A 23,404-nucleotide genomic window follows, 5' to 3' on the forward strand; every position below is an offset into this window, starting at 1 on the left:
TTGAGGGCCCTTTGTTCCCCATCCTCCTGTTCATAATCAGTCTAATTCTGATTTCGCAGTTGGATCAGGAACGCCCTGAGAAATCCCGGTTTTCGGCACCAAATGTGGATCCCCAAATTTCTTTCTCTGTCAGTCTGGCCTCAATAAAAGTTGAGATGGATTCGCACGTAAAAAGAAGTTATTTATTTAGCTTGCAAGCTTGATTCATTTCATAGAAATATAAGAGACATCCAGTTTCCTATATCCCAGAAAGCGAATGAACAAAGAAACAAAGGGATCTCTGCAAATCAATTCAAATGGTATCAAGTTTCACATACTCGACGGACATAGGTCAGCCTATGTCCCTCCTGACCTGTTCGATCTATTCTGATTGGCTCACTTCCAATCCCTTTCTCTGGCCCCTATCAATGCAGCATCACTCTCATAGACACACCTCTTCCTGCTTTTTCCATGCGGTCTCAAACCCCTTTGCCCCTAACTGCCAGAATCAAAGTGGCTTATTTCTACATTACATTAACTAGTATCTCTAAAGTAACTATTTTATATCACATTCGTCAGCAGGATTGATTAATGATCTCATAGTTCGGGATGCTCTTGGAAGGAGCGACCACAATATGTTGGAATTTAAAATACAGTTGGAGGATGACAAGGTAAAATCAAACACTAGTGTTTTGTGCTTAAACAAAGGTGATTACAATGGGATGAGAGAAGAACTAGCTAAGGTAGACTGGGAGCAAAGACTTCATGGTGAAGCAGTTGAGGAACAGTGGAGAACCTTCCGAGCGATCTTTCACAGTGCTCATGAAAGGTTCATACCGACAAAAAAGAAAGACGGTAGAAAGGGGAAAAATCGACCGTGGATATCAAAGGACGTGAGGGAGAGTATCAAATTGAAGGAAAAAACATACAAAGTGGCAAAAATTAGTGGGAGATTAGAGGACTGGGAAGTCTTTAGGGGACAACAGAAAGCTACTAAAAAAGCTATAAAGAAGAATAAGGTAGACTATGAAAGTAAACTTGCTCAGAACATAAAAGCAGATAGTAAAAGCTTCTACAAATATATAAGACAAAAAAAGAGTGGCTAAGGTAAATATTGGTCCTTTGGAAGATGAGAAGGGAGATTTAATAATAGGAGACAGGGAAATGGCTGAGGAGCTGAACGGATTTTTTGGGTCAGTCTTCACAGTGGAAGACACAAATATCATGCCAGTGACTGATGGAAATAAAGATATGATAGGTGAGGACCTTGAGATGATTGTAATCACTAAGGAGGCAGTATTGGGCAAGCTAATGGGGCTAAAGGTAGACAAGTCTCCTGGCCCTGATGGGATGCATCCCAGAGTGTTAAAAGAGATGGCTAGGGAAATTGTAAACGCACTAGTGATAATTTATCAAAATTCACTAGACTCTGGGGTGGTCCCAGAGGATTGGAAAGTAGCAAACGTGACACCACTGTTTAAAAAAGGAGGTCGGCATAAAGCGGGTAATTATAGGCCGGTAAGCTTAATTTCGGTTGTAGGGAAAATGCTGGAATCTATCATTAAGGAGGAAATAGCGGGGCACCTGGAGGAAAATTGTCCCATTGGGCAGACGCAGCATGGGTTCATAAAGGGTAGGTCGTGTCTGACTAATTTGGTAGAATTTTTTGAGGACATTACCAGTGCAGTAGATAATGGGGAGCCAATGGATGTGATATATCTGGATTTCCAGAAAGCTTTTGACAAGGTGCCACACAAAAGGTTGCTGCATAAACATGGCATTGAGGGTAAAGTGGTAGCATGGGTAGAGGATTGGTTAACTAACAGAAAGCAGAGAGTGGGGATAACTGGGTGTTTCTCTGGTTGGCAACCTGTAACTAGTGGGGTCCCTCAAGGATCAGTGTTGGGCCCGCAGTTGTTCACAATTTACATAGATGATTTGGAGTTGGGGACCAAGTGCAATGTGGCAAAGTTTGCAGACGACACTAAGATGAGTGGTAAAGCAAAAAGTGCAGAGGATACCGGAAGTCTGCAGAAGGATTTGAATAGGTTAGGTGAGTGGGCTAGGGTCTGGCAGATGGAATTCAATGTTGCCAAGTGTGAGGCTATCCATTTTGGGAGGAATAACAGCAGAATGGATTATTATTTAAACGGTAAGATGTTAAAACATGCTGCTGTGCAGAGGGACCTGGGTGTGCTGGTGCACGAGTCGCAAAATGTTGGTGTGCAGGTGCACCAGGTGATTAAGAAGGCTAATCGAGTTTTGTCTTTCATTGCCAGAGGGATGGAGTTCAAGACTAGGGAGGTTATGCTGCAATTGTATAAGGTGTTGGTGAGGCCACATCTGGAGTATTGTGTTCAGTTTTGGTCTCCTTACCTGAGAAAGGACGTACTGGCACTGGAGGGAGTGCAGAGGAGATTCACTAGGTTGATCCCAGAGTTGAGGGGATTAGATTATGACGAGAGGTTGAGTAGACTGGGACTGTACTCATTGGAGTTTAGAAGGATGCGGGGGGATCTTATTGAAACATATAAAATTATGAAGGGAATAGATAGGATAGATGTGGGCAGGTTGTTTCCACTGGTCGGGGAAAGCAGAACTAGGGGGCATAGCCTCAAAATAAGGGGAAGTAGATTTAGGACCGAGTTTAGGAGGAACTTCTTCACCCAAAGGGTTGTGAATCTCTGGAATTCCTTGCCCAGTGAAGCAGTTGAGGCTCCTTCTTTAAACGTTTTTAAGAAAAAGATAGATACCTTTCTAAAGAATAAAGTGATTCGGGGATATGGTGTACGGGCCGGAAAGTGGAGCTGAGTCCACAAAGATCAGCCATAATCTCATTGAATGGCGGAGCAGGCTCGAGGGGCCAGGTGGCCGACTCCTGTTCCTAGTTCTTATTAAATGGCCTAATTCTGCTCCTATGTCTTATGATCATATGGTCTTCCCACCTTCTGTTAACGTGTGTTGGAAAGATTTACAACTTGATACGCAATCTGTTTGGCTGCGTTATGAACTCACCTTTCTCGGCTATCAACAATATCACCATCAAAACTGAAAGCTCTTAACTCTTCTATTAATTTGTTTCTCTCACCATGGCAACTACTCTAATAAACATCTTGTGGATGGCAGAATACATGACGTCTGACTGTTTAGTTGGTATTTTGTGAAATGACGCCGTATTCTGTATTTTTAACATAGTTCAATTTCTTAAAAAGCGTGAAACATAGATTCCTAGTTGTGCAAAGTAACTTAACTGCTTTAAGAGAGTCTTTGCGTATTTGGTCTTTAAAGCGGTTGAACTTCCTCAGTTTTATAATGGGATTCGAATCTGTTTCCAGAAAGTTTTTTTCAGTAAAATATTTTCTTTGTTTATCATTCTCTGGATTTGTTGGTGCACTGCATTCCAGCCAAGGATCATGAATCGGCAGGCAAGACATCTGCTCCCACACGTCTTTATTTGTGTCCCGTAACTCGCCACTGCAAGATGTTAGAGAGGAAATGTAAGACCCTTGTACTTTCCGAATAGGTGAGTAAAAGGGGCTGCTGCTCGACATTGGCAAGCAACAGCCAGACCTGAGGTGAGGAGGTCACCAAGTGAATGGCCCCTCCGCCCAACACAGTGTGCAGTGACCCACTGTTTGCTTGGATGTGAGTATCAAAAGAAAGAGAGGCTTGAATTCAACCAATGTGTTTCATGTCCTCAGCATGTCAAAAAGCAATCCACATGCAGAAGTATTTTCGAGTTGTGGTCACTGTTAGAAAAGTCCAAAACACGGCAGTCAACTTGACCATAGCAAGATTGGACAAACAGCAGTGTGATAATGACCAAGTAATTTGTTTTGCTAACATTGGTTGAGGGATAAAGATTGGCCAGAGGACCGGGGAGAACTGCTCTTCTTCAAGATATTGCTCTGGGATTATCTTACATCAGCTGAGAGGGCAGACAGGTAAAGACCAGCACCTCTGACAATGCAGCACTTCCTCAGGTCTGAACTGTCGGCCGAGAGTGTGGGCTCCAGGCCCTGCACTAGGATTTGAATGCATACCTCTGACTCAGAGACAAGAGTGCAAGATACTATATTCATTCCAAAATAAATCATTCATCATTCAACTTGAAGCAGCTTGAAGCTGGCAAGCATGTTACACATGACTGAATTTGTGTGTATGATGCATTACTGTGATAGAATCTGTTTGTAAACACAGACTTGATGTCAATCGCAGTGACATCTTTAAGTGCACGAGTGTAACTTTCAGCACACTAAGTGCTTTGGAGTCTCTTATGGCCAGATGCCAGCATTGACTGAGAAGGGAAAGGGGGATGGACAGTATGAGTAACTTGCAGATTGTGTTAGAGATACAAAATATGATAAGGTGAGGCATTAAAATGCACAGTGATTAAAATCATTCAGATTGCATTTTAAAACACCGACTTTATGGAGATATATGTAAAGCCTTTCAGTTTGGTGACTTTCCTTCGATTTTTATTTACATATTGTTCCTCTGAAGAACCGCTGCCTTTCACTTGTGTCAATGAGAATTTGTATTTATCATCCTGCTGGAGTGAGTGAAGAGCTTTTGGATAGGTTGTCACTGGCAGAGCTGTGACTGGCACATGGTGGAAGGGTCACCAGTACCCAGTTAATAGAAATGTCAAGATGATGAATGCGTGCCTTGTCTTTTCAATGCAGCTCTCTATTTCCTATGTCAATATTTTTTTTTAGCTTTTGCACTGATTCTGTTTCAGTTTTTAATTGAGGGTGTGTGACATTCATAAATCTTCCCTAGTCTACTCCTGGGTCAATATCATTGTTAAGGAGAGGACAGGAGCTCACTGCAGGGATCTAACTGCAGTGCTCATCTGAATCTGTCCTCTTCACTGTATTAACTCATTCAGTCCTTGTTCACTCGCGGGGGAATTGCTTGCTGCAACACCCAACAACACCAGGAACCCATGAATGATTGTCAATCTGCTATAACAATTCACACTTCCTCCAGAACCAATTTTTGTTTCTTTACTCACCCCATTACCAACCAGCCCTTGCCACGTACCATCATCTCTATTTGTCATTTAATCACTCATGCTATCAATCTTATCACTGACTTTTTTTTGCCCAACAGAGACAACCGCAGGAGGCAGGGGCTGCTCATGGGTGAAGTCACCCACCTTTGTAACCACTAATCTCGGTCACCCCCACACCAGGGGCTCCCCGACTGGCACCAGCAAGTTCGGCCTCACTTATCTACACTCCAGGCTCCAGCGATGATCCGGGCAGCGCGGCAGCACAAGTGGATAGCACTGCAGCTTCATAGCGCCAGGGTCCCAGGTTCGATTCCCCACTGGGTCACTGTCTGTGCGGAGTCTGCACATCCTCCCTGCGTCTGCGTGGGTTTCCTCCGGGTGCTCCGGTTTCCCCCCACAGTCCAAAGACGTGCAGGTTAGGTGGATTGGCCATGATAAATTGCCCTCAGTGACCAAAAAGGTTAGGAGGGGTTATTGGGTTACGGGGATAGGGTGGAAGTGGGGGCTTAAGTGGGTCGGTGCAGACTCGATGGGCCGAATGGCCTCCTTCTGCACTATATGTTCTATGTTCTAAGATCTTCATCCTAGTGCCTACTGTAGTACCAGCAGTGACCATCACTCCAACAGGACAACTGCTGGCCCCTGATTGGTCAGTAGCTCTCCGAGGGCTGAAATCTCCCCTGAGGGTGTTGAGGACCTGACCAGGCGATGCTGGCAACAGCTCTCTCTTTCTTTCTCCGCAGATGCTTCCCGACCTGCTGAGTATTTCGAGCATTTTCAATTATGAAAGCACATGACAAAGGACGTCTTTGGCAGCAAGCGAGTTAATTCTCTGAAAATGGTAGTAGGATTTCTTGTATCAATGTTTTTTTTTTAATAAACATTTTATCGAGGTATTTTTGGTATAGTAACAACAAAATAAACAATATACATGAAACCCTAAACACAGTGCAAAAGCCACTTATCTCTCGTACAGGTCCCACCCTTATTGACCCCCTACTCTAATCTAAACTACTCCCGCCCTCCCCCCCCCGCGCCCCCCGACTGCTGACGATTAATTTTCCGCAAAGAAGTTGGCGAACGGTTGCCACCTCCGGGTGAACCCTAACAGTGACCCTCTCAAGGCGAACTTGATTTTCTCCAAACAGAGAAAGCTAGCCATGTCCGATAGCCAGGTCTCCGACTTCGGGGGCTTTGAGTCCCTCCAAGCTAATAGTATCCGTCTCCGGGCTACCAGGGAAGCAAAGGCCAGAACATCTGCCTCTTTCTCCTCCTGGATTCCCGGGTCTTCTGACATCCCGAAAATCGCCACCTCTGGACTCAGCGCCACCCTTGCTTTTAACACCGTGGACATGACGTCCACAAACCCCTGCCAAAATCCCCTAAGCTTTGGACATATGGACATGATTGGCGGTCCTCCCGCACATTTTGCACACCAGTCCTTCACCCCAAAGAATCTGCTCATCCGGGCCACTGTCATGTGAGCCCGGTGAACAACCTTAAATTGTATCAGGCTGAGCCTGGCACATGTTGCAGACGTGTTGACTCTACTCAACGTAGCTGCCCATAGACCATCCTCTATCTCACCTCCCAGCTCCTCCTCCCACTTGCGCTTCAGCTCCTCGGTCTGCGTCTCCTCCAACCCCATAAGCTCCTTATAAATGTCCGAGACGCTCCCTTCTCCTATCCACCCTCTGGAAACTACCCTGTCCTGAATCCCCCTTCGCGGTAGGAGCGGGAAGGTTGACACCTGTTTACGAAGGAAGTCCCGCACCTGCAGATACCGGAATTCATTTCCCCTCGCCAACCCAAAATTTTCCTCCAACGCCGTCATACCCGGAAAGCTCCCCTCTATGAACATATCCCCCATCCTCTCAATCTCCGCTCTCCGCCATAACCGGAACCCCCCGTCCATACTCCCCAGGGCAAACCGGTGATTATCACAGATTGGGGCCCAGACCGATGCTCCCACTGCTCCAACATGCCGCCTCCGCTGGCCCCAAACTCTCTGGGCCGCGACCACGACTGGACTGGTGAAGTACCGTGCTGGCGGGAACAGTAGAGGCGCAGTTGCCAATGCCCCCAAACTGGTGCCCTTACATGAAGCCGCCTCCATACACACCCATGCCGACCCCTCCCCCACCACCCACTTCCTGATGATGGCTATATTAGCTCCCCAGTAATAGTTGCTAAAATTTGGCAGCAGCAGCCCGCCCTCTCTGCGACTCAGCTCAAACATTACCTTCCTTCCTCGCGGGGTCTTGCCCGCCCAGACGAAGCCCGTGAGCACGCTGTTGACCCACTTAAAAATGGACTGCAGAATAAAGATGGGGAGACACTGAAATACAAATAGAAATCTCGGGAGGACCGTCATCTTCACCGATTGCACCCTCCCAGCCAGAGACAACGGAAGCGCGTCCCATCTCCGAAAACCGTCCTTCATCTGGTCCACCAGCCGGGCCAGATTCAATTTATGCAGCCGGTCCCATTCCCGCGCCACTTGGATGTCTAGGTACCTAAATCTCCCCTTTACTAACCTAAACGGCAGCTCTCACAGTCGCCTCTCCTGTCCCCTCACCTGGACCACAAGCATCTCACTCTTTCCCATATTAAGCTTAAACCCCGAAAACCGGCCAAATTCCCCTAGAGTCCTCATGATTTCTTCCATCCCCTCTATTGGGTCCGAAACATACAGAATCAGGTTATCCTCATAGAGCGAAACCCTGTGCTCCACAACCGGGCCAGTCCTCTTCAGCCCCTCGAGGCTCTCAGAGCAATTGCCAACGGCTCTATAGCCAGCTCAAACAACAGTGGAGGCAGGGGGCATCCCTGTCTCATCCCACGGTGCAGTCTAAAATAGTCCGATGTTGTCCTATTCGTCCGTACATTTGCCACAGGAGCCTGATACAGTAACCTGACCCAGTCCATAAATCACCGCCCAAATCCGAACCGTCCCAGTACCTTCCACAGATAATCCCATTCTACCCGATCAAAAGCCTTTTCTGCATCCATTGCGATCACTCCCTCCACCTCCCTACCTTCCGGGGGCATCATGATCACATTTAACAGCCTTCTTACATTGGCCACAACGCCAGCCCTGAACAAACCTCCCTCTGGTCCTCCCCAATAACGTCCGGAATACAATCCTCGATCCTGGAGGACAAGATTTTGGCCAGCAACTTGGCATCTACATTCAACAGCTCCGGAATCTTGTCCCGCTTAAGAATCAGCGAAATCGTTGCCTGTGGCATCGTCGGGGGCAACACCCGTCTTTCCCTTGCCTCATTGAACATCCTCAACAACACCTGCCCCAATATCCCTGAGAACTTTTTATAAAACTCCACTGGGTACCCGTCCGGACCCGGGGCCTTACCCGCCTGCATGGCCTTCAAGCCCTTTGATGTGTTGGGTGTTCTGGATCCATGGAACACATACAGGCCACCAACACTTAAAATAGTGCAACACTATTTTATTAAGTTAAAAACTGTTGAACGTACTTTCACTGTGGGTCAACACGATGTTAGATTAAACTAAAGACCTATGTCTGTCCGAACCAGTCTGTGCACTCAGCACATGGTGAGGATCTGTGCTGTAAGTTGTATACTCTGTCCTTGTAGGAGGCTGCATCCAGAATGAGTGGGAACTCTGATGCCCCCTGTCTTTATAGTGAGTGTGCTCTAACTGGTGATTGGCTGCGGTGTTGTGTGTGTTGATTGGTCTTGCTGTGTGTCCATCACCTCCGGGTAATTCGAAAAGTAGTCCACAATCAGGACATAGGCTCTACCCAGCGCATGGAACAGGTCGATGCCCACCTTGGTCCATGGTGACGTGACCAACTCATGGGGCTGCAGTGTCTCACGTGGTTGGGCTGGCTGGAAGCACTGACAAGTGGGGCAGTTGAGCACTGTGTTGGATATGTCCTCATTAATGCCGGGCCAGTACACTGCCTCTCGGGCCCGTCGGCGGCACTTTTCCCCGCCAAGGTGGCCCTTGTGTAGTTGTTCCACTACAAGTTGGCGCATGCTATGTGGGATGACAATGCGGTCCAGATTTAGAAGAACCCCGTCTACTACTGCCAGATCATCTCTGATATTATCGAACTGAGGATTTGGCCCTTGAGCAACCGTCCGTTAGGTGGCGCATGATACGCTGTAGCAAGGGGTCAGATGCCGTCTCGCGGTGAATTTGGACGAGGCGTTCATCCGTGGCAGGTAGACTGGAGGCCGCGAATGCCACATGGGCGTCAACCTGGCAGACAAATCTCGCTGGGTCACATGGAGTGTTGACTGCCCTGGAGAGAGCGTCAGCAATGATGAGATCTTTGCCTGGGGTATATACCAGCTGGAAGTCATATCGCCGGAGCTTGAGAAGAATACGCTGGAGGCGAGGCGTCATGTCGTTCAAGTCTTTCTGTATTATATTGACCAGCGGGCGATGGTCGGCCTCGACGGTGAATTGAGGAAGTCCGTAGACATAATCGTGAAACTTAACCACACCGGTCAGAAGGCCCAGGCACTCCTTTTCTATCTGCGCGTAGCGCTGCTCCGTGGGGGTCATCGCACGTGACGCATATGCAACGGGGGCCCATGATGAGGCCTCATCACGTTGAGGGAGCACTGCCCCAATGCCGGATTGACTTGCATTGGTCAAAATTTTGGTCTCCTTTGCTGGATCAAAGAAAGCTAAGACCGGGGCCGTGGTCAGTTTTGCTTTGAGTTCTCACCATTCGCGCTCGTGGGCAGGGAGCCATTGGAAGTCTGCCGTCTTCCTGACCAGGTTCCTGAGAGCCGTGGTATGAGAGATGAGGTTAGGGATAAATTTCCCTAAAAAATTGACCATGCCCAGAAATCGGAGGACCGCCTTCTTGTCCTCTGGTGTTTTCATAGCTGTGATGGCAGCTACCTTGTCCTCATCCGGCTGCACAACCAATTGGGAGATGTGGTCCCCGAGGGACTTGAGTTCCGTCAGACCGAAAGAGCATTTGGCCCTGTTGAGGTGGAGGCCATGCTCACGTATACTTTTGAATACGTGCTGGAGGTGCCTAACATGCTCCTGCGGGGTGGTGGACCAAATGATTATGTCATCGACATAGACGCGAACACCTTCAATACCTTCCATCATTTCTTCCATAATCCTATGGAACACTTCTGATGCAGATATGATCCCGAATGGCATCCTGTTGGAACAATATCTGCCAAAGGGGGTAGTAAATTCCTGCTGGATTTATCGAGCTGGATTTGCCAGAATCCTTTTGAGTCGTCGAATTTGGTGTCAAGCTTGGCGTGAGCCATCTCACATGTGAGCTCTTCGCGCTTGGGAATTGGATAATGCTCCCTCATGACATTGCGATTTAGATCCTTGGGATCAATGCAAATTCTCAATTCGCCGGAAGGCTTTTTTACACATACCATGGAACTGACCCAGACGGTCGGTTCCGTGACGTTGGAAATCACTCCTTGGTTCTGGAGGTCCTGCAACTGCTGCTTGAGGCGGTCCTTAAGGGGTGCTGGGACCCTGCGAGGTGCGTGCACCACAGGCGTGGCATTCGGTTTTAATAAAATCTTGTAGGTGTACGGGAGCGTGCCCATGCCCTCGACGACGTCGTGGTACTGGTTGATAATGGCGTCGAGCTGCGCCCTGAAGTCGGTGTCCTGAAAGGACGCGTCAGCAGGAGAGAGAGAGTGAACTCTCTGAACTAGGTTCAACAGCTTGCATGCCTGCGTGCCAAGCAGGGAGGCTTTCGAGGAGCCCACGATTTCAAAGGGAAGGATGGCTTTGCGTGACCTGTGCGTCACTTCGAGCTGACACGAGCCGCTGGCAGCAATGGCATTGCCATTATAATCTAATAGCTGGCAGGCTGATGGGAAGATGGCTGGTTTGACACGAAGGCTTTGGAGATCAGACCGCGCAATGAGATTGACGGAGGCACCAGTGTCCAGGCGGAATCGTATTTGGGACCGGTTGACCGCAAGGGTGGCACACCACTCATCGTCTGGATCGATGCTGTATACCGACAGAGGCTGGATTCTTTGCTTCGGGGACACCCTGTTTTTTGTAACGATACCGGATAGTCAATATTGGGTAGTAGGTCTGCATCGGACTCGGTGACCGTGGGTTGAATGGCCCGGACATTCCTGCGAGTCTGGCCGGAGCGATACGAATTGGCAGGCCGAGCTGATTTGCATAAAGCAGCATAGTGTCCAAGTTTACCACATCTCAGGCATTGACGGGATTTGGCAGGGCATTGCCACTTTAAGTGGGCGGTCGCTAGGGTGGGCTGCTGTACCTTGAGGAGCTGCTGGCGTAGGGGGTCCGACTGAACGCCGAAAACGATCTGGTCGCGTATCATGGAGTCGGAGGTGGGCCCGTAGCTACAGGACTGCGCAAGGATGCGGAGGTGGGTGAGAAAGGATTGGAAAGGTTCATCCTTACCCTGTAAACGCTGTTGGAATACATAGCGCTCGAAACTTTCATTCACCTCTATGTTGCAGTGAGTGTCAAACTTGAGGAGGACCGTCTTGAATTTTGATTTATCTTCATCATCCGCAAAGGGGAGAGAATTGAAAATGTGGATGGCATGTTCCCCGACGTGGATAGGAAGAGACCGATCTTGGTGTCCGAGGCATCTTCCCGGTCTGTGGCTTCCAGGTAGAGCTGGAAGCGTTGTTTGAATATCTTCCAGTTGGCCCCTAGGTTACCGGTGATGCGGAGCGGCGGCGGCGGGCGGACGCTGTCCATTTTGCAGGATGGCTGTATGCTGGTGGAAGGCAGATCACTTGCAGGTGGATCTAAGAAGTTCTAATATCCCTAAACTCCTGGTACCACGATGTGTTGGGTGTTCTGGATCCGTGGAACACATAAAGGCCACCAACACTTAAAATAGTGCAACACTATTTTATTAAGCTGGAAACTGTTGAACGTACTTTCACTGTGGGTCAACACGATGTTAGATTAAACTAAAGACCTATGTCTGTCCGAACCAGTCTGTGCACTCAGCACATGGTGAGGATCTGTGCTGTAAGTTGTATACTCTGTCCTTGTAGGAGGCTGCATCCCGAATGAGCAGGAACTCTGATGCCCCCTGTCTTTATAGTGAGTGTGCTCTAACTGGTGATTGGCTGTGGTTTTGTGTGTGTTGATTGGTCTTGCTGTGTGTCCACAGTGTGTGTATATCATGACACCCTCCACTATCTCCTCCAGCCCGATTGGGGCCCCCAGCCCTTCTACCCGCTCCCCATCCACCTTTGGGAAATTCAGCCCCTCCAAGAAGTGCCTCATCCCCTCCGGCCCCATAGTGGGTTCTGGCCTGTACAGCCTGCTGTAGAAATCCCTAAACGCCTTATTCATTCTGAGTGAATCACCAACCAGGTTCCCATCTCCATCATTTACTTTCCCTGTCTGCCTCCCTCTTTCTAAGCTGCTGTGCAAGCATTCTGCTGGCCTTCTCTCCTTACTCAGAGATCGCCCCCCTCGCCTTTCTCAGCTGCTCCACTGTCTTCCCTGTGGTCAGCAAGCTAAACTCCGCCTGTAAACTCCACCGTTCCCTTAAAAGCCCTGCCTATGGGGGTCTCCGCATACGTCCTATCGATCTGTAGTACCTCCTTTACCAGTCGGTCCGTCTCTGCCCTGTCCACCTTCTCCCTATAGGCCCATATCGAGATCAGCTCCCCTCTGACCACCGCCTTCAGTGCTTCCCAGACCACCGCTGCTGAAATTTCCCCCATGTCATTGACCTGCAGGTAGCTCTGAATATATTTCCTCAGGCGCTCGCACACCCCTTCGTCAGGCAAAAGTCCCACATCCAACCTCCAGTGCGGGCACTGGTTACTGTCTTTACTAACCTGCAGGTCAACCCAGTGCGGAGCATGATCTGAGATTGTGATCGCCGAGTACCCAGTGTCCACCACCCCTGTCAGCAAGGCCCTGCTCAAAATAAAGAAATCAATCCGGGAATACACATTATGCACGTGTGAGTAGAAGGAGAACTCCTTCACCCCCGGCTGCCCAAATCTCTATGGATCCACCCCCCCATCAGCTCCATGAACCCTCTTTGTTCCTTTGCCATTGCTGGCACCCTGCCCGTTTTCAAGCTTGACTGGTCCAAGCCAGGGTCCATAACTGTGTTGAAGTCCCCTCCCATGACCAACCTGTGCGTGTCCCGGTCCGGTATCTTCCCCAACATCCTCTTTATAAACTCCACATCATCCCAATTTGGCGCATACACATTCACTAATACCACCTGTACCCCCTCTAGCTTCCCACTGACCATAATGTACCGACCTCCCACGTCCGAGACTATTCTACCCGCCTCAAACACCACCCGCTTATTGATCAGGATCACGACCCCTCTAGTTTTTGAATCTAGTCCCGAGTGAAAGACCTGACTGACCCAGCCTTTCCTCAGTCCAACCTGGTCCGTAACTCTAAGATGCGTCTCCTGCAACATTACCACGTCTGCCTTCAATCCCCTAAGATGCGCGAATACACGTGCCCTTTTGACCGGCCCATTTAACCCTCGAACATTCCAGGTGATCAGCCTAGTTGGGGGTCTCATTGCCCCCACCTCCCTCCCCTCCGCCGATCAGCCATCCCCTATTTTAGGCCCGCCTCCAGCCCGTGCTCCGCACCTACACAGGTCCATCCCCAGGCAGCCCCTACCCTCAACCTCCTCTCTGTCCCTCAGCCCAAGTCCTCCCCTCGTCAGCAGAACATTCACCCCCCCCCCCCCAGTAACAACACACTTGTCAACCCCTTTACTAAACCAAGCATATGCACCCCACACTGCGCTTCCGAGAGCTAGCTCGCCCAGCCAACTTGGTGGCCCCATCCCCGGCGCCAGATAGTCTCCCACCTATTGCTCCCTCCCCTCCCCCTTCTGCCCAACAGAAAAACACCAAGATCAAAACAAGCACCCCTCCATCCCCCAACAGTGCAAATGAAAACCTTAACCTCACTCAGCTCTACCGCTGGTTCCAAATCAATGCAAACGGCATCACAAACATCTTCCATGAAACGCAAAACGGGAAACTTTTTACAAAAACAGAGAAACAAAAACAAAAAACAAAAACATGAACGTTGCAGACAAGTTCAAAAGTTCTCAATCCATCATCAGCCCTTTCTTTTTCGCAAAGTCTAACGTGTCCTCAGACGACTCGAAGTACTGATCCTCATGCGTGACCCAGAGATGAGCTGGGTATAACAGTCCAAACTTCACCTTTTTCTTAAAAAGGATCGACCTGATCAGGTTGAAGCCTGCTCTCCTCCAGGCCACCTCTACATACAGATCCTGGTAAACCCGCAGGATGCTATTGTCCCATTTATAGCTCCGTGTCTGCTTGGCCCACTGCAGAATGCACTCCTTATCAGAGAACCTGTGGAATCTCACCACCACTGCCCTCGGGGGGTATCCCATTCGCGGCATCCTTGCGAGTGCTCTGTGAGCCCTATCCACCTCCAAGGGCTGGGAGAAAGCCCCATCCCCCAGCAGCTTCACAAACAAGTCTGCGATGTATGCCCCCGTCCGTTCCTTCGGACCCCTCGGGAGCCCGACGATTCTTAGGTTCTGCCGGCGGGACCTATTTTCTAGGTCCTCCACCTTCTCCAGGAGCTTCTTCTGCTGGTCCCTCAGCATCCCCACGTCCAGCTCCACTGGTCTGATTTCCTCCTGCTCAGCCAGCGCCTTCTCCACCTTCTGGATCACCCGATCCTGGGCGTCCAATCTATGCTCCAACCTCTCAATCGACTCTTTTATCGGGTCCAAGCAGCCCCGTTTCTGCATAGCAAAGCCTTCCTGAATGACTTGCATCAGCTGCTCCATAGACTGCTGGGTCGACAAGCAGAGGTCCGAACCTCCGCCATGCTGTCTTCTGTTGCAGCTACAGCCCAAGCCTTCTCTATCCTATTGTTTCTGCCCTTACAAACACTTCTAGTCCTTCTCGCCATGCACCAAAGTGGGAATTCAGTAGACAATTGCCACTAACATCCGTTTTACAATTCACGTCTGGTAGAAAAACGGGGGAAAGGTCCAAAGGTCCGACCAGAGCGGGAGCCACTGTTATGGGCCAGGGTTTAGAAAATCCCAAAGTGTATCATGGAGTTCACCTGACCCACAACTTTTAATAGATTGTGGTATGGGGAGCACACGGCCCACTCTACAGGTGTGGTACAGCAGAAATAGAAAAGTATTGTTCAAAGCAAAACAATGTTTATTCTATGAACTCAAGTTAACCTTTTTTAAAACATACAGTGAACATCTTGGCAACCATGAATTCAAATACAACCCCCTACACCACTCAGTAAACCTTTAAGCGTTCCTTTTTAAAATCCATACGACTTAAAAACAAAACCTTTATCAGAAGCACATCAAGTTAAAGTCACTACTGAAAACATTTAGAATTCTGAATTGACCAAATGATCAAGAGATAGTCTTTTGATGGCAGAGAGAACAGCAATACACCTGCTTGGTCTGGCTTCAGCTCCAACGCTGGAAACAAAACTAAAACACACCCTGCAGCTGACAGACAGCCCAGCTCCACCCACTCTCCGACATCACTGCAGTAGTAAACACCCTCTCACTACAGATATTTATGTACACACCCATTTATAAACACCCATTTCTTAAAGGTACTCTCACATGACACCACCAAATGTGCGACTTACTCCTTCATAGCCGCCACCGGAAGTCTTGTATCAATGTTAAGCAGAAGCGTTTATTGTCATATTTCTTCCCTGCCATGCCCCCTCACCTAGGGAATGAATTAAGAGATTTAAGCCTCGAAACTGACACCAGTTTCAGGCGTGGGACCTCAATGTTCTTTTTTGGATTTTTCCAATATGGCGGCAGCATATCTTTGGCACCTTGAGTGTACCTGTGCGCCATATTGGATACTTAGCCACCATTCTTGCATCTGACAAAATACTGTAACACGGTGGGATTCCTTGGCCATGATTTTACTCGGAATATAAAATGTAGTCGATTGCTTTCACATACTCACAAGCTGACCAAGTTGTTCCGCACTCGACTTTTTAAAGGTGAATTGGAACATGGTAGAAGAGTAGCAGATGAAGGAAATAAGGCCAAATAAGCCTCTTCTTTCTGGATGAGTGTCAATTCTGCCCAAGAGCCTTCTTGCCATATGCTTCCTGCTTCCAGAAGCTTATTGGTCCAACCTGTTGTGGAGGGCTAGCCTGGTGTTCCCTTTCCATTTGGTTACAGCAGAGGTTTTGACATTTTAAAGGTTGCTGCATTGACAATTCAGGATGTTCCTGACCATTTACCGTTTGTAAGAATAAAACCAGGCAGGTATTCTTGAGTTGAACACATAAGGGGCTTAGTTTTATTGTGCTCAAACCCACCCAGGTAAAACTATTAAAATGTTTAAAAAGTACAAGTGCATCCTACTTCCAATTAACATACACAAACCCCCTCAAATCCCAAGCATGCGGGGAATAGATACACCTTTGCAGAGTATTAAATGTTAAACATGGTCTGCTGCCTTGGAAAAGCGGGCAGCATAATCAAAGACCCCTCTCATCCGGGTTATTCTCTCTTCCAACCTCTTCCATTGAACTGGAAATCATGGAAACAGATGGTCACTGCCCTCGGTGGCTCATTCATCCTCGACTTCAGCCGGGGAGGCAGGTGGGCCCTGTCCAACTCATACGGTTAGGCTCCTCTCCCTAACCCCTTTAGCTACCAACAGTCAAACACCCAAGAGCTGGAGGACTGGGGTCCGGGGTCTGGGGTTCGGTGCCCAGGGGCCCGAGGTGGCCGGAGGTGCGTGTGCAGGGCGGGGTCCCCCAGCACAACTGGCTCGTTGGATGGCACCCTGAGAGATGGCAGGGGATGTAAGGGTGGGGGAGGCTTGGGCGACTAGAGGGTCCTGGGGTGGAAGCCATAATTGAATGCTGGTCTCTCACCCTCTCCAATCCTTTACAATGCCCTCATGGTTGCATTGGAAGTGCAGGCAGTCAGACGCCAGAGAGGTTGGTGGCGGCAGCATCGATAGAGGCTCGAGGCAACAGCTATGTGCAGAGGCCTGCCCCACACCCTGAGAACCAGGCCGCCCATCAGGCCAAGAAGGGACCCAGAGGGGGGAGGGGCGGTGATGGCCCAAGGTGTACAGGTATCGCTGGTCTTTTGAGGAGATATCGGGCAGCATGTGCCACTGGAGGCTTCACTTCAACAAAGGGATGGTGCGGCATTTGTGCCATGTCCCTGCGGACCTGGCTCCACGTGGAGGAGGAGGATACCCACTCTAGTGGCCATCAAGGTCACCACAGCCCTGAACGTTTACATCTCGAGTTCACTCCAGGACTCGAGTGGGGACTTGTGCAGCACATTCAAACCAACAGCCCTCAAGTGAATTTGTGAAGGCCCGGGTGCCCTGTTCCCCAGGCGTGTGCACAACAGCTACAGGCAGTCGAAGAACCCTGGCATCATTGAGGGACACTCCAGGGTGACCGATGGCTCTTGGGGGATAAGGGGTACCCGATTAGGACCTTGCTAATGACACCAGGGCAGAGGCTGGTGACTGATCTGGAGACTCGATAGAATAAGGGCATGTGACCACCCAGGCTGTCTTTGAGCGATGCATTGGACTGCTTAAAATGCAGTTTTGATGCATCGACCGCTCTAGTGGTGCATTTTAGTAGAGCCCCCGGAAGGCCGCCCACTTTGTGGTGGTCTGCTGTGCCCTCCACAACCTGGCACAGTAAGTGGGGTGACGTGCTGGAGGTGGAGGAGGAAGAACTTGCGGCCTCATCAGAGAAGGGGCCTGACTAGGAGGTGCTGAGGACGTGTCCAGGGAAAACCTGTGAGAACAGCCGGAGGCTGGAGGACAGGCGGTGTGCCCGGGGAGCCAGGAAGGGCCTCATGCTCACCCGCTTCACATAGGACGTGGCTAAGTCCGTCATTTTAACCCCTCTCCCCATTCAACCCACTGTCCCCCACCCCACCCATCCAATCTGCCTATCCCTCCCACCTCTCTCCCCACCCACCCATTTGCCTCCACCCCCAATCTCCCTATCCTATCCTCCCAAGGTCTGTGTTACATCACTCCAGGGATTGTTCCTCAATCTATGCTTTAGCCTGACTCCTTTCTGTCTGCTGACAGCATGCTCACACCCACTACCTGCACGGTGGTGTACCTTCGGGCGGGGAAGCTCAAATCAAGGACCACCATGCCCGGTAGTACTGGGGCCGGTGGAGGGCGGACGGCACATGGGGAGGGTGGTGGAAGCTGGCCCACAGTCCGGAATAACGGGACAGAGGCTTCACATGTCTCGGTGTAATATTTTTCAATGGTGTACAATCATGACCCTAACTGTCCCTAGCTATCGATGGTGCTGCCCCCTCCCAGTGCCTTCTCTCCCCCCCCCCCCCCCCCCACCCCACACGGCGTGTTTTGCAGTGGTGGAGGTGGCCCGCCATAGGCAGGAGGCGGGATCTTCTGGTCCGTGGCGGGCGTTCGCCATCGGCTGGACTGGAATACCCCACCAGTGGGAGCAGCCAGAGAACTTTAGCTGTAGAAGGTTACAGCACCGAATTGACGCAGGGATTTAAAGTAACTTGGAAGGATAAGAGTGGCACTGAGGAAAAATGTTTTCAGCCAGAGGGTGGTGTGGGTCTGGAACTCACTGCCTGGAAGATTGGCAGAAGCACAGACCCACATCGCATTTGAAAAATACTCAAAAACACATTGGAAGGGCTGTGTTCTACAAGACCATAGGCCAAGCTCTGGAAGGTGGGATTAAGTGGGATAGCTCTTTTTTGGCTGGCATAGACATGGTGGGTTGAATGGCCTCCTTCTGCGCTGTAAATGTTCGATTCTTCAATACGCATTTCTGATAGTATGGCAGGATTTGCAGTGTCTAATCTCTGTTTATATTCTGCCCTTGATAAGGTGACTGCTCTTTAATTTTCTTTCCCCCTGTGAACAGTATATGGGAATCAGTTCCTGCAAAAAAGATGGTGCGATACCAGGATGATTATTAAAGTTCATAAATGACTTAAAACGAACTGTACCTTGTCAATCAATAAAAATGCCTCTTATGTACTCAACTTGCCATGTTGTGCGTTTTTAAAAGTATGACATTTAAAATGAAATCCACAAATATAAAGGTACAATCAAAGGGAACAAGGATATCTCACTAACTTATCACCATCGTTCTTATTATTAATTCTTATGACAACAGAATCAAATCAATTTTTCAACAGCTATTGTCGACAATAGAATAAAAGGAATATCCATGCCCAGAGGACTTTTCTATTTTCTAGTCAACAACCGAATCATGTTCCTTTATCAAATCATGAAATGGATTGTTGTACTTCCTTGGGGGGGGGGGGGGGGGGGGGGGGGGGGATGCGAGGCACCTGAGGATTTACAGCAGTGTTCCAATCTTGTTCCAATGTAATAAGAACATAAGAAATAGGCCACTCGGCCCTTCTGGTCTGCTGTGCCATTCAATAAGTTTATGGCTAATCTTCTACCTCAGCCACATCTTACTGATTGCCTGAGTCTCTGAACATCGAGCCATCTCTGGTTAGAATATAATCATTGACTGAACATCTCCAGCTCTCTAGGTAGAGAATTTCAAAGATTCACAACTCATTATACTAAGCGTTTTCCCCTCCCCATCACAGACTAGATGGCTGACCTCATATTCTGGGACAGTGACACCCTAGTTCTAGGCTATCCAACCAGGGGAAATATTGTCCCAGTGTCTACCCTGTGAAAATGAAATGAATGAAAATCGCTTATTGTCACAAGTAGGCTTCAAATGAAGTTACTGTGAAAAGCCCCTGTCAATCTCCTGATGAACTTTATATGCTTCAAGGAGTTTCAATCACTACTGCGTGGACAGTGCCCTTATCCTGGGAATCTTGTGGACCTTTGTTGCACTCTCTTTAAGTCAAGTATATTATCTTCGGGGAATTAGACCAAAGCTGTACAGCACATGTGGTCTGAGAAAGGGCCTATAAGATAAAAGTAAATTACTGCAGATGCTGGAATCTGAAACCAAAGAGAAAAGGCTGGAAAATCTCAGCAGGTCTGGCAGCATCTGTAGGGAGAGAAAAGAGCTAACGTTTCGACAAAGGATCATCTGGACTCGAAACGTTCGCTCTTTTCTCTCCCTACAGATGCTGCCAGACCTGCTGAGATTTTCCAGCATTTTCTCTTTAGTTCAAGGCCCTATAAGACATCTTCATTCTTATACGGATCCCATTGTAATCAATGTTACTATATCATTTCTGTTTATAATTTTTTGCCGTACCTGCACATTAGCATTGATTTGCAAAAATATTGATTTAAAAAATATTCTGCATTTCCTATTTTCCCGACTAAAGTGGATAACTTAATATTTCTCCACATTAAATTCTATCTATCCTCTTATTGTATACTCATTTAATCTGCCTGTACCCTTCCGCAGCCATTTGAGGCCGTGGATACAGTGTGCGGTGTTTTTTCAGGAGGCGGAGTATCACAAAAGCGGCGCCGCCCCCAATTTTGGCATCATTGGGGATTCTCCGCCCCCTCGTCGAACGCGATTTCAACGTCGTTGCTTGGAGAATCCAGCCCCATAATCTTAATTCAGAAACCTTTTGAAAGGCATGTTTAAAAGCTCTTACCCATGCGCCTCATATTCCCCATCATGTCTCCATCTTCCCTGAATTCCCACTCTCCTAGAATACACTATATACAGAACCAATGGCCTATTTAGTAACAATGGCAAGCCTTGGAAGGCTCATAAAACACACTCATTCAGGACTCTGCCTTGAAAAGTATCTGTTTCTTTTACAATGTAATAGAAACTTTACTCACTTCAAATCTCTTAATCCTGACCAAATAAACATATTGATACATTTTATGCATTGAAAAAACAGATGAAAGAAAGAATTATCGTCCCATAATGATATCAATCCTTTAAAGCTAACATTACATTTCAACAGGCCCCTACCCAGCAGATTAATTAGTGAATATTGGAGCTCAGCCAAGCATTCATAATTAGACCACCTAAGAAAAAGATATTTAGCCATTTCTTTCTGTTGAGACAGTTCATAGTTAGCCTCATTATGAATGATTGGCTGCTATCTTAATGCATAAGGCCATCAGATCCAGAGAATCGTTAAGCTTTTGTCTCCAGAACATTTTTTTAACTGTTACTAATATCCTTAAGTTCCTCAGTTCCACTATGCTTCATAGAGAAGTGTAAACAAATTATTTTATCTTCAACACAACTCTTTGATTCTGTATCTATATGATTGCTAGTAGAATTTAGGACATTTTCTCCAGACCACCTAGGTCCATGAAGCAGCTCCGTGGGTGGAATTTCCTGCACCTGCCCCCCCCCCCCTGCCCCCTGTGATATGTTTTACAGTGGTGCAGGTGACCTGTCATTGGCTGGAGATAGAATCCTCTGGTCTCAGCATTGTCAACCGGGTTTCCCAATCTGTGCAATCCCCCCCCCCCTCCACTGGGAAACCAACGGCAGATGTTCGCCGTGGGCAGGACTGGAAGATCGTACCTTATATTTAGCACATTAGCCTCCAGCCTAAGATTTATATTCCTGAAACTAAAAGCTATATTCTAAACTATGAATTCTGAACTAGATTTTTACAACAACATCAATTCAGATGAAATCTTCTTACTGCAATTAGTTTTACTTCAAATCGTGTAATTGTTTCCATGCTGTTAATTTAAAAATGCTTTTTACATTTGCTACATTTAAAAATTGCAGAAATCAATAAAAGCAGCACCAAGGTCTGACACCTTTTCATACACTAACTGTTGACAACGTGACTTGCTACAGCAAGATTTCACGTTGATATAAACAACATTTAAAATAAAACTAAATTTTGCATTCTAAACCTGAAAAACATTTGGATGAATGGGTAATGGACTATTTTCATAGCCCCTCTTAAAATAACTATCTCTCGTCACCCCAACTGATATCCATAAATTGTTTTTTTTCACTGTGTTTATTACTTCCAGTCTCAGTTGATTTTAATTACCTCCTTTTCTTGGCTGGTTTCAGCAGATTTCCTGAAGCCATGGAAGGTGCAATCTAACTGAAAGTCTTCCCTTCTTTACAGATCTCCGGAATCCAGATGAGATGTAGCAGGCATTCACAGGCATGTGGTACTCCCTGACCTCCACAAAAATGTTCTGTTGGGTAGAAGACCTTCACCTTGTCAAGAACACAGTGCTCTCTGTTTAACAGGAAGCAGGCTGGCTGTATCTCTCTCAGGAACTCCAGTCAAATGACAGAACAGACCAGGTTTGTTTAAAGTTCGTAATAAGTTGAACTGTAGACATGAGACATGGCAAGCAGAACTGCATTCTGCTGGTGTATCTGTGCAACCTGGCTGCCGTTGGGTTAAAGTGAATATTGTTAGGGCCCTTCCTGTTGATTCCCTTATTTCCCACTTCTTTACTTTTGCTTTTATTATTTTGATTCATGGATGATTAATGGACATATATCTTTAAGTCAAGCAGGGGAAATGAGGAATTCAGAAGTTACAAACGAGAACACTGTGCTCCCCTTCAGACAGAAGAACTCAGATCTTTTGGCACCTGGGAGATCATTGGTACTTGATTCGATTGGTTGGATCAACGAATTGGCTAAAAGACTATTCTGCACGGTAACAGGCAGTGATTGGCTCCTATGACTGTCAGAGAACCAAGGAAAGGACAGTTGGTCCTGCTCTCTCTCTCTCTCTCTCTCTTTCTCTCTCTCTCGTGACAGACTGAAGACAGGAACCTCGAATTGAAAGTTTAAAATTGAAGGAAGGTGTGCTGGAAGACCACCAGATGAAACAAAGGTTCTTATCCTTTTACTTATTATTCCACACCCCTCTTTTCCCCTCTGTGTTTGTCTGTCTTGTGTGTGTAGAGGGTGGAGTGAGTTTAAGTGGGGGGTTAAGAATTAGATAATAATTGACCTGTTGTATTTGCTGCATATTTGATCCCAGTTATTGCTATTATTAAATGTAATAGTGTTTAAATTTACAAACCTGTGACTGTAGTTATTGGGTAGTCAAGGACTTAAGACGTTTGGTGTATTTCGAAGAATTATTTATTAATTTCAATTGTGTTGTGACTCCGGGACAAGCTGGCCTGGAACTAACTGCGCATTTCCCTGGTGTTTGTAACAGGATGTTTTAGCGAAATGGAAGAAGCAAATTTCCTTGGCATTTTTCACCATCTCGGGCGAAATTCTCCGTTATCAGCGCAAAGTCCGCTGATCGGCGCAAAAAACGGTGCAAATCCGACTTGCGTCACGCCGGAAAAAAGGGTCAAAAGTCTCCGGCCCAAAATGGGCGAGCAGCGACGTGACAGGATCCGCGCTTGCGCACGTGGTTCACGCCGTGCAGCGTCATACACGCCGCACGGCGTGGCGGCTCAT

General features: G+C 47.9%; 1 long non-coding RNA gene across 1 annotated transcript in view; it reads left to right on the plus strand.

The window, feature by feature from the left end:
- The window catches only part of LOC140425812 (uncharacterized), a 156,817-nt gene extending 134,140 nt beyond the window's left edge, over positions 1 to 22,677 (plus strand). The window contains exons 2-3 of the long non-coding RNA XR_011948025.1: positions 22,092 to 22,276; positions 22,487 to 22,677. This is a non-coding gene — a long non-coding RNA (uncharacterized lncRNA). The remainder of the gene's footprint in view (positions 1 to 22,091; positions 22,277 to 22,486) is intronic.
- The last annotated feature ends 727 nt before the right edge of the window (positions 22,678 to 23,404 follow it).

This window comes from Scyliorhinus torazame, chromosome 6 (genome assembly GCF_047496885.1).
Source record: "Scyliorhinus torazame isolate Kashiwa2021f chromosome 6, sScyTor2.1, whole genome shotgun sequence".
Taxonomy (NCBI): Eukaryota; Metazoa; Chordata; class Chondrichthyes; order Carcharhiniformes; family Scyliorhinidae; genus Scyliorhinus; species Scyliorhinus torazame.